Source organism: Silene latifolia, chromosome 8, assembly GCF_048544455.1.
Source record: "Silene latifolia isolate original U9 population chromosome 8, ASM4854445v1, whole genome shotgun sequence".
Classification (NCBI taxonomy): Eukaryota; Viridiplantae; Streptophyta; class Magnoliopsida; order Caryophyllales; family Caryophyllaceae; genus Silene; species Silene latifolia.
The window spans coordinates 100,569,406-100,581,816 of NC_133533.1; the positions used below are offsets into that span (position 1 = coordinate 100,569,406).

At 38.0% G+C, this 12,411-nt stretch overlaps 1 long non-coding RNA gene across 1 annotated transcript; it reads left to right on the forward strand.

Moving 5' to 3' along the window:
• The first annotated feature begins 9,013 nt into the window (after nt 1-9,013).
• On the forward strand, nt 9,014-11,334 carry LOC141595599 (uncharacterized). The gene is made up of 3 exons (XR_012522282.1): nt 9,014-9,182; nt 9,280-9,387; nt 11,137-11,334. It is a non-coding gene; the product is annotated as an uncharacterized LOC141595599 (long non-coding RNA).
• Nucleotides 11,335-12,411: the final 1,077 nt, after the last annotated feature.

Below are 12,411 nucleotides of genomic sequence, written 5' to 3' on the forward strand. Positions count from 1 at the left end.
CTACCTCCTCGGAATAAGAATGAGGAAAAGAAGCATGAAGATGACGAGGAAGGCTGGACTTTGGTTACGCGCAAGAAGTCAAAGAAACAAACAAGACAGATAGCGCAACTTTTTCACCGTCGAAGAAAACAATCAAAGAAGACTAAACCTCGCAAGACGAAGGGAAAGAAAAAGCCCAAAACAGTGATCAAACCACATGTCTTGCCAATTGATTTCTTTGGAACAAGAACCACCAAGTCCCGTCACCTTAGAAGAATTCTTCCCGCGAGATTTCATGAACAAGGTTACTGCGTGCACCATCTCGCCCATCAAGGTGGCGACGATGAAAAGAAGAATGAGGAAAGGGGCCTAGATGATGCGGTATCACCACAACGGTCTCATTTCGAAAAAGAGAACGAAATAGTGGTCGCTCTCGATGCCCTTCCTACAAACATGGGGTGGAAACAAATCTTTCATCTACCTAAAGATAAGCGTAAGCTGATAATTCAAGGACTTGAGAAGCCGTAATTGTACGCAGGCAAGATGAAGGAAAATGCGAGCCTCCCGAGCAATCAACTGGATGTGTCTCGCAATGCGGCTTTGAGTTTCTCGGATGAGGATTTACTTCTTGGATCCAAGCCTCACAATGAGGCCACTTTATGTGTCGGGGTACATCCGGGGCAAAAGGTCAAGCGCATCTTAATAGATGGAGGCTCGGGAGTCAATCTTATGCCAAAATCCACCATGAATGAATTAGGGATCACAATGGATGAACTCTCGAGTAGTCGAACAATGATTCATGGTTTCAACTTGAATGGGGAGCGTGCGGTTGGCATGATCCGTGTGAACCTTACCATGGGTGATCTTTCTTCCGACACATTGTTCCATGTCATGGATGGCAAGACATCGTTCAAACTATTCTTTGGGGACGACCTTGGAAGCACGAAAACGGAGTTGTCGCCTCAACCCTCCATCAATGCTTGAAATATTATCGTGGTGGCGAAAGGAAAATAGACGGAGACGCCAAACCTTTCTCTAAGGTCGACTCTTTCTTCGCTGATGCAAAATTCTTTGAAGAGAATGGTACTTCCAGTGAGTTCATGCCAACCACCATCTCTTCAACAGGAAAAGGAGGTAAGCGGGAAAAGAACATCATCAAAGAGGATGAAGCTGCAAGTTCTACTAAAGAAAATGATGTTAAGAAAGATGTAGACAAGGCCAGCAAAACAGATACTCCTGTTGCATCACCCAAGAAACAAAACACGCCGCAGAAAACTACACCACCAGTATTACGATACATCCCAAAATCTCGCCGCAAAGATGGAGAGAGTCCTTTTGCAGAGTGTCTAACACCAAAGATAGAGCCTAAGGATAAAAAATCAAGTCTGGTGTTCAAGCAGGAATGGGTGGCCAAAGTCGTTACACCTCTACCAAGTTCATCTCAAATGAAGATTGTGAGACCTCCTCCGAATGGTTTCGTCTGTTCATCCAGTCAATCATCAAGTGAGGAAAATAAGGGGATATTTGATTCCAATGCTTACAAGCTACTGGCAAAGGCTGGATATGACTTTACAAATCCGACTCCTCTTGGCAAAGTTATAGAGTTGAGCCGTACGGTCTTAACAAAGCACAACATGAAGTATTCAAGCAAGATGGGAACTTCATGGTAACCGGGGCCGGGCTCGGATATGAGTCTCCTGCGCCTGTAAAGATTGGTGCTCGTAGAAAAGGGGCTACTGCGTCTTCTCAGCACATCACAGTAGAAGAGGTCGAAGAAAATGAAGGAGAGGAAAAGATGCATCCATCTTCAGTCTTCGATCGAATAAGTCCACCTGCAGAGAAGTGTCGCCCTTCTATATTCACAAGGTTAGGGAGACCAAGTGCTTCAACCAAACACATTTCTGTATTTGCTAGGCTTGGCAATCAAGGAGAAAGTAAAGTCAAAGTGTCAACACCTTTGTTGCGCATAAACAAGAAGGGCGCATTACATGAACGCTTGGGCGGTCCATCAAGAACAGTCTTCAGTCGACTAGGGGCTCCCAAGAAGAATAGTGGCAAGGGTCGTCCTCTCTCAACTTTTGCAACACAAAATGAAGAAGAAGTAAGAGTAAGCGATGATTTGAGAAGCGCAATACCATCTCGCATGAAGCGTATGCAAGTAGTGGATATCATCCAGCATGAGCCACTCAAAGCAAGGAGGCGCGTACTAGTTCTCACAGGCCCGTCAAAAAATGTTGAGCCTATTCCTTCCTCTTCACGTCCCTCTGATGTAAAGAAGCCAAGAGATTTAGAAGTTATAATGTCGTCATATCATATCACAGTAGAAGAGATACCTGACGAGAGTGAAGAAGTTGAGGCCGATGAGGCCCCTGAAACACTTGAAGACGGGGGGCAATCGACTGTGGATGAACTGTAACGCCCCGTAAATTTCGGACCGTTAATATATTTCAGAAATAATTTATTAATCAAAATAAAAGTGATAATTAAGTATTTAAAGTAAAAATAATTTAAAGAAATATAATTTTATTATATTTTGAAGAAAAGTATTTATTTTGATAGTTTTGAAAGGTTTAAAAATAGTTTAAACCGTGTAAAATCTTTTATTTTGAATTAAGGGCGTATCGGGGGGGGAATGACAATTCGTTTGAACGTTGGGTAAACGAAATTGGAAATGGGTCGTATGAATACTCAATTTTATTGTAATCTCGTGTTTAAAGACTTTGGACTTGACGGAATTTGCATTTGACTTACGGATTTAATTATTATTGAAACGAGTCAAACCGACTCGTTAAAAATCCCGACTAAAAATTCCGCACGTACTTTTCCCTCCTTTCTTCTCTCACGCGCAGCTCCCCCTCCCCTTTCCTTTTATTTTTCTGAAATTTTTGGTGTTCATCCTCTAAAAACACCAAAACCTCATTTTCATACACATTCAAGCTCAAAATCGTCATAAAATCTTCGTTTCTTGTCCGTTTTTCGCATAATTTACCTTTAGGAATCCCCTCGCCACAATCTACGACTTAGTATGTTCTAATTTCAATTTTCATTAAGTTCTTTTAAGACCAAATTTCGGTGATTTCGGTTTTGTGCTTAATTTTTGTGTTTTTATTGTTTAATTAGGTGAAGGATTGGAAGACGAGTTCGGGGACTCGTATATTGTAGAGGATAGCGGTTAGTTGTGGTTAGGGTTTCGATTTTGAGGACTAATTGCTCATTTTCTAGCTTAAGGTAACATATTTCGAGCTACTCGACGAATTATCGTCACATGTTTTTGATTTTTATATGTTTGGTGAATTTTAGTTTGGGTAGTAATTTTCACATGTTAAATTTAGTTGCATGCAAGCTTAATTTGTGCCTTTTGGTAGTTTAAATTATCAAAGTTGAATTGGGGACGATTAATTAATTTTCAGACGGTCTTATAATGTATAAAAATGAAAAAAAAAAGAGAAGAAATGGTGCGGTCGAGCCCAGCAGCAGCCAGCAAAGCCCACGGCAGCCCCGGCCGGTCTTGGGGTTGGCCGGGTCGGTCCGTTGCTTGTTTCGCGATTTTCCATGCTTTGTCCGTCATTTTAGGTTCATCATGGATATAATTAGTATGAGTTTACATGGTTAAATTTGTTAAGAGAATCATAAAAGTAGCTAAAAGTTATGCTAATGGTAGAAAAATTATGTTATATTGACAATTATCACATGTTAGGATAATTTACAAAATGAATTTTATAGTGATAATTGTAATGTTTTGTTGATTGTCAAAAACCGAGCCTTAGTCCCTTTGGTCGATGCGATGTCGATTAATCGAGTGATTGGTCACCGCAATTTGACCCGCACTGTCGCAGGGAGTGGGGTTGCGGGTAAAAATTCGGTTGAATGATTTAGATAATCGGCCTTTTTCTTGTTTTAGGCCATTTATTATATCTCTATTTCACATGTGTAATTAGTTGAATTTAAATAGTTTCTTATTTAGTCAGTTGAATTTAAATAGCTTCTCATTTTGTAGTAATGGCCCTAGTTTGCCCTAAAGCCTTTTATATTGTTATATTTGCTAGGATTGGAAATTAGTATTGAATTCTTATTGAGGAACTGTTGGGATTGTATGCTGTAAATAGACATTTATATAGCTTTCACATGATAGAATGTTAGAATTTATGTTGGTAAGTAGGACTTTTTGCCCTCTTAAGGTTAAGTGGGTGTCTTACTTGACTTATGTGGTGAGTTTTGGGTGGTGTGGCTAAAATATTCAAGTGGGACTAGTTTGTGACTAGGTCCTAGGTGAGTATTTCGGCCTTCATCATAGATAGGTCTTTATAGTCTCTGACGAGTATATGTTCACTGCTTGATAGCCTTTGTGTTCCTGACTAGTGGATGTTTATCCAAGTTGGGGCATGACCTCAGGTACTAATTTTGATAGTATGGGGTCAGCTTAAGTACTAGCCGACCCTTCGGTGGTGTCCTTAGGGTACTCACTTCACTTTGTTTTAAAAAAAAGTTGTGAGTCTTGGGTGCGGTGGTGTGTATCCGCATGTCTAGGTCTGCGCAGATTTTAGGCTAGGGTTGTGTTGTCTCTTGGCCATGTTTTCTTAATAGTAACCGCTGAGCCAAGATACCGGTTCGATTACCTTCCCTACCTCGTGGTATAGACTTGAGTTACAAAGTGACTATTGACGGTGCTAAGAACTTATGCCTGTCTTTGTTATATTGCCCTTTCTTGTATGATGATTTTATGAATTGTAATAGGTGAGATGTAAGCGGTTCTGATTGATAAAGTTTGGATTCCTATTTGAGTGATATGATTCACATGATAGATTAGTGGTCAGTTTAGGGGTCATAGGTCAGAATTACATGATAATTACATTGTTTATCATATTGCTTACATGTGTTACTACATGTTACATTAATTTTGACGATTCGTGGCTGGGAGGACTCGAAGTTACTCCCCACTGAATTGTGGCTTTCGTGTTTGTATAAAATGCGATTGTGAGTTGTTGATGCTTAGTTGGGGTCACAGACGGCTAGTGAGCAAGGAACCTTGGACCTAGTTTTGGCTATTTTATTAGTAAACCTTTTTACACTTTTGGTTTGTATATAATTTGAAGGGACATATGTCTCCCTTTCTATTTTTGGTTTGTATCCTTATATTTCCGCGTCTTTAGTTATATATGTAAGTTAGTTTATCAGCTGTTGCAGGGTTATGACACTCTTCTTGAGTTGGAATGGTTGTGAATGGTTTAAGTTAGAAATTTTTTTGAAATTGCAGGTTTTTGGACTAGTTGAACCATTTACAAACATATCCTACCAGTTTTTCTGTAGAATTTACGTATTTATTTATGGCTAGATTTAAGGGTGTCACAGTTGGTATCAGAGCCTATTGCTCCCGACGCACGTTTGTGCACCCCACTTAAAAATCACTTGACCTCTAGATAATAAACTTGAGAGAAGGGTAGGATGGGTAGAGTTAGGATTTTATGTGGTAGCTTTGTTTGTGATTGCTAATTGTTAGGTACTAATTGATTTTCTCTTTTGTAAGATGGCTCTCCAATAGAGGTAGATAATGCAATCTTACCTTAGTCTTCCAATCTCGTTGTTTATTCGTCTTTCAAATTCTTCTTATCTCGCCTAGGTAACTACCTTTCAATTATTTTTCCCGTTTCATCTTAGGTTCGTTTTCTTCTTATAATAAAGTCCATGTGGACACCTTCCTTTTATACTTGCAGATAGTTCCCTTGTTCAAGAGAACCCGGTTTTGAGAGAATGTATCATTGGAGGGCGTGAAGGAGTGGAGAAATTGATTGTTTAAGATTTGAGTTGTATAGGAGAATATAATTTGGGATCCTTTGGTTAGTCTTGTTAGTTGTGCTTGATATGAGAATTTAGTGAATTGAGAAATACCTTGGGATTTATGTCTATAGAGAGCTTGTTTGTTATAGATGATTAAGCATGGGTACTACCTTAGCACATAAGATGGAATGAACCTAGCTACTTCATTTGAGAGTCTCGATGTTTCTTATGGAGAATTAAAGGAATGATAGTTAGCCTTAATCCTCGTAGGCTTTGAAAGGAATACAATAGGACATTGATGTTGATTAATGGATTGGTATTGTACTTTGGAATTAGTTAGTTTGTTAAACCTTTTAAGTTGACCAAATCTAGTATAGAGTAGCCCTTGTTGACCTTATGAAACATATCTGAATTTGGGAATTTTGGTGGAATGTTGTTCGATATAGTTCGTGAGTTCAAGGATGTGATTCCAATTTATGGTATCGGAAACTAGAAGTATTAAGTGGTGAGATGATGGAGTAAACAAGCCAGGGTACTTGGAGATGACATAGTAAGTGAAGTTCAATGACGAGAATTGTAAAGGAGATACTTTGGGACATGGATGGTAACGAATGAATTTGTGTGGTGAATTGATTTTGGCTCTTAGAATCAATTGAGTTGAGGAATACTTACCATTGTGGAATCCTTGTTAGTCCTACGATGTAGTAGACATTTAGGGCTTTGTTGAGCACCTTAGTGAAGTAACCTTATCATATCGATCATAAGCTTGGATGAGTGTTTAGTAAGCGGTAACCTTTTCATTGTGCCGCTTCTATTCTCCTTTCCTTCTCTTTAACGATCGTTGAACCTTGTCTTTATGCTAAATTTTACGTAACTTCTTCTTTCCCGAGATATCTTCTTAACTCGAATACCACTTATTTTTGTCAACCGTTATCTTTACGGTCTGACTCCTTAGTTTCCTAATTTATCAGATTCATGCACCCTTCGGAAATGTTTTACCGTTCCTCCATCACTCCTTATCTCCTTAGTATAGTTGGTACCTTGTTGACCATGTTTACAGAGTTAGTGAGATGTGACTTGAGGATATAGGATTGATTAAGTAGCCGAGTTTGGGTTTGGCTTCCATATCACTTGGGCTATGAGGGTTTGATAATGTATATGTTACCGTGTGAGAAATGTTAAATGTGGGATTATTTGTTGGTTTTAGTATGTGATATCGATTACTACTTGAGGTATGGTATGAGAGTGAGAGTAAGCTAAATTATTGGGAGGTTTTAGCACTTGTTTTGGTAACTAGAAAGGGTAATGGTATGGATGACACCAATTGTTAGGCGAAGGAACCTAATTTCAATTTATGGTTTTAGAAACTCTGAGGTGATAAAGTGTTGTTACAATTATGACCTTGTACCTTGAGAATTTGATGGTAAGTAAGTTTAGGATATCAAATTTGAAAGAATACCCCTTGGGGATGTTGATGACCTGAATGGTTTGGTGATGTGATTTGGCATTCTAGTTGACTCTTGAGAGTTCTTGAGTTTAGAGAGACTTAGTGTTGAGAAGAATTTGTTAATCCTATAGTTTTATAGACCTTGAGGTCGCATTGAGTGCTTGAGATGATGAGACAATGTTGGAGCCGGGTGTAGTTCTGCTTTTGAGAATCCTTAATAAGTAAAAGGATAGAGAAACTTGAGATCCTATTGATTTTTCATAATTTGAGGTTGGTATGTTACTACCTTGTTTTGAAATGAGAACCTTGTGGAATGTTTGAGGAACCTTCTTTTGGAGTTTATAGCTTGGTATTGGGATTCTTGATTGAAGGTTTACTTTTGAGGAAACCATAGTTGACACTAGTTGGATACGAATATAGCTTTGTTGGAAGCTTTGACCTTAGACTTGTGGAAGTTGTTTCGGGATGTTTGAGGATTTGGAACGATGAGATCCCACTTATAGTGAAATATCTTGTTCTAGGGGATATGATAGGAAGAGGTAACATAAGCGATTAAGGAAACCCTTGGGAGTGATGTGGTTATGAGTTTGGTTGTTAGGAAGTTTTGGGAGCCGTTTTGAGTGATGTTGTTATTTGAGATAAGAGTGTCTGGTGATTCCTTGGTGTCTAATCTCCTTTCTTCCTTGATCAAGAGCGTTACCGCTCATATCTCTCTTCCTTACATCATCATATTCCTCTCGTAAGTTTGATATTGGTAATCTATGAAACTCTATCTTTGACATCCTTGTAATTTTGACTTCAATTCTTACCCCATGAAATTTATTATAGCTCATTTTGATTAGTTAAATTTGAATCATCTTAATATACTTTGTTTTATATGCTATCTAAGTTATTTTCCGTGTTGTACAACTTCTAAATTTCAAACCACCAGTTTGATTCATTCTTGAAAGTTTATGTCACTTCTGCAAACCTAACCTATTTTTAAGGATTTGAAAATGAAATTTTGATTTATTTCCGTAACGTATTCCTTTTTCTTACTTTTGTTCCGAGTTACTAAGCCGTGTTTAAATCATAATTAGTAAAGATAATATTCTTATTATAGAACTTTAAACTAAAAGTTTGAAAATGCTTTTATGATTTGCAATGGTTTTAACATTAGTGAATGTTAAATCTCGTTGTTGGTGACGTCCCAATAATGGATTTTCTCATTTATTGGTGTAGAAATATTTTTATATCTTGATATGAATATGGATGTTCTTGTCTGATCAACAAGAGTATCACCGTTTCATTGAAAAGATACCTATATTTTCTTATAACTATAATTTCTCCTTCTAAGTTTCGAGGGCGAAACTTTTTAAAAGGAGGGTGATTGTAACGCCCGTAAATTTCTGGACCGTTAATATATTTGAAATAATTTATTAATCAAAATAAAAGTGATAATTAAGTATTTAAAGTAAAAATAATTTAAAGAAATATAATTTTATTATATTTTGAAGAAAAGTATTTATTTTGATAGTTTTGAAAGGTTTAAAAATAGTTTAAACCGTGTAAAATCTTTTATTTTGAATTAAGGGCGTATCGGGGGGGAATGACAATTCGTTTGAACGTTGGGTAAACGAAATTGGAAATGGGTCGTATGAATACTCAATTTTATTGTAATCTCGTGTTTAAAGACTTTGGACTTGACGGAATTTGCATTTGACTTACGGATTTAATTATTATTGAAACGAGTCAAAACCGACTCGTTAAAAATCCCGACTAAAAATTCCGCACGTACTTTTCCCTCCTTTCTTCTCTCACGCGCAGCTCCCCCTCCCCTTTCCTTTTATTTTTCTGAAATTTTTGGTGTTCATCCTCTAAAAACACCAAAACCTCATTTTCATACACATTCAAGCTCAAAATCGTCATAAAATCTTCGTTTCTTGTCCGTTTTTCGCATAATTTACCTTTCCGGAATCCCCTCGCCACGATCTACGACTTAGTATGTTCTAATTTCAATTTTCATTAAGTTCTTTTAAGACCAAATTTCGGTGATTTCGGTTTTGTGCTTAATTTTTGTGTTTTTATTGTTTAATTAGGTGAAGGATTGGAAGACGAGTTCGGGGACTCGTATATTGTAGAGGATAGCGGTTAGTTGTGGTTAGGGTTTCGATTTTGAGGACTAATTGCTCATTTTCTAGCTTAAGGTAACATATTTCGAGCTACTCGACGAATTATCGTCACATGTTTTTGATTTTTATATGTTTGGTGAATTTTAGTTTGGGTAGTAATTTTCACATGTTAAATTTAGTTGCATGCAAGCTTAATTTGTGCCTTTTGGTAGTTTAAATTATCAAAGTTGAATTGGGGACGATTAATTAATTTTCAGACGGTCTTATAATGTATAAAAATGAAAAAAAAAGAGGAGAAATGGTGCGGCAAAGTGGCCCGCAGCAGCAGCCGGCAGCCCACGGCAGCCCGGCGGGTCTTGGGGTTGGCCGGGTCGGTCCGTTGCTTGTTTAGCGATTTTCCATGCTTTGTCCGTCATTTTAGGTTCATCATGGATATAATTAGTATGAGTCTACATGGTTAAATTTGTTAAGAGAATCATAAAAGTAGCTAAAAGTTATGCTAATGGTAGAAAAATTATGTTATATTGACAATTATCACATGTTAGGATAATTTACAAAATGAATTTTATAGTGATAATTGTAATGTTTTGTTGATTGTGCCGAAAACTGAGCCTTAGTCCCTTTGACTGATGCGATGTCAGTTAATTGAGTGATTGGTCAGCCGCAATTTGACCGCACTGCCGCAGGTGGGGTTGCGGGTAAAAATTCGGTTGAATGATTTAGATAATCGGCCTTTTTCTTGTTTTAGGCCATTTATTATATCTCTATTTCACATGTGTAATTAGTTGAATTTAAATAGTTTCTTATTTAGTCAGTTGAATTTAAATAGCTTCTCATTTTGTAGTAATGGCCCTAGTTTGCCCTAAAGCCTTTTATATTGTTATATTTGCTAGGATTGGAAATTAGTATTGAATTCTTATTGAGGAACTGTTGGGATTGTATGCTGTAAATAGACATTTATATAGCTTTCACATGATAGAATGTTAGAATTTATGTTGGTAAGTAGGACTTTTTGCCCTCTTAAGGTTAAGTGGGTGTCTTACTTGACTTATGTGGTGAGTTTTGGGTGGTGTGGCTAAAATATTCAAGTCGGGACTATTTGTGACTAGGTCCTAGGTGAGTATTTCGGCCTTCATCATAGATAGGTCTTTATAGTCTCTGACGAGTATATGTTCACTGCTTGATAGCCTTTGTGTTCCTGACTAGTGGATGTTTATCCAAGTTGGGGCATGACCTCAGGTACTAATTTTGATAGTATGGGGTCAGCTTAAGTACTAGCCGACCCTTCGGTGGTGTCCTTAGGGTACTCACTTCACTTTGTTTTAAAAAAGTTGTGAGTCTTGGGTGCGGTGGTGTGTATCCGCATGTCTAGGTCTCTGCAGATTTTAGGCTAGGGTTGTGTTGTCTCTTGGCCATGTTTTCTTAATAGTAACCGCTGAGCCAAGATACCGGTTCGATTACCTTCCCTACCTCGTGGTATAGACTTGAGTTACAAAGTGACTATTGACGGTGCTAAGAACTTATGCCTGTCTTTGTTATATTGCCCTTTCTTGTATGATGATTTTATGAATTGTAATAGGTGAGATGTAAGCGGTTCTGATTGATAAAGTTTGGATTCCTATTTGAGTGATATGATTCACATGATAGATTAGTGGTCAGTTTAGGGGTCATAGGTCAGAATTACATGATAATTACATTGTTTATCATATTGCTTACATGTGTTACTACATGTTACATTAATTTTGACGATTCGTGGCTGGGAGGACTCGAAGTTACTCCCCACTGAATTGTGGCTTTCGTGTTTGTATAAAATGCGATTGACAGGTTGTTGATGCTTAGTTGGGGTCACAGACGGCTAGTGAGCAAGGAACCTTGGACCTAGTTTTGGCTATTTTATTAGTAAACCTTTTTACACTTTTGGTTTGTATATAATTTGAAGGGACATATGTCTCCCTTTCTATTTTTGGTTTGTATCCTTATATTTCCGCGTCTTTAGTTATATATGTAAGTTAGTTTATCAGCTGTTGCAGGGTTATGACACTCTTCTTGAGTTGGAATGGTTGTGAATGGTTTAAGTTAGAAATTTTTTTGAAATTGCAGGTTTTTGGACTAGTTGAACCATTTACAAACATATCCTACCAGTTTTTCTGTAGAATTTACGTATTTATTTATGGCTAGATTTAAGGGTGTCACATGAACTCAAGGAACTCAATTTGGGAACTACTGAAGATCCTCGCCCCATTTATGTCAGTGCTTTGCTGACTAAGGAAGAAGAAGAGGAGTACTACAAGTTGTTGGTCGAGTACAAAGATGTCTTCGCTTGGAGCTATAAAGAGATGCCTGGACTAAGCCCAAAAATTGCAGTTCATCGTCTAGCAATCAAGAAAGGCACCAGTCCCAAAAAGCAACCTCAACGTCGTTTCAGGCCGGAGCTTGTACCTGAAATTGAAAGGGAAGTCAATAAACTCATTGAAGCGGGTTTCATTCGAGAAGTCAAATATTCTACCTGGATAGCAAACATAGTCCCGATCGAAAGAAGAATGGACAATCGCGCATATGTGTCGACTTGAGAGACCTTAAATGCATGCCCGAAGGATGACTTCCTTTTTGCGATTCTGAGTTGATGATTGACGCAACCACCGGTCATGAAGCCCTCTCATTCATGGATTGTACTGCTGGTTACAATCAAATACATATGGCACCTGAAGATCAAGAAGCAACGGGTTTTCGAACCCCAAAAGGGATCTTATGCTACACGGTCATGCCGTTTGGATTGAAGAATCCGGCGCTACGTACCAACGCGCAATGCAAAAGATCTTTGATGACATGCGGCATAAAATAATAGAGTGTTATGTTGATGACGTGGTTGTCAAATCAAAGAAAAGAGAAGACCATATCAAAGACCTTCGAACCGTCTTTGAAAGACTTAGAAAATGTCAACTCAAGATGAATCCACTCAAGTGTGCGTTCGGTGTCACATCTGGGAAGTTCTTGGGGTTTGTGGTCAGGCATAGAGGCATTGAAATTGACCAAACAAAAATTAAAGCCATCAACGAAATGCCGGAACCAAAGACGTTAAAAGAGTTGCGCGGATTGCAA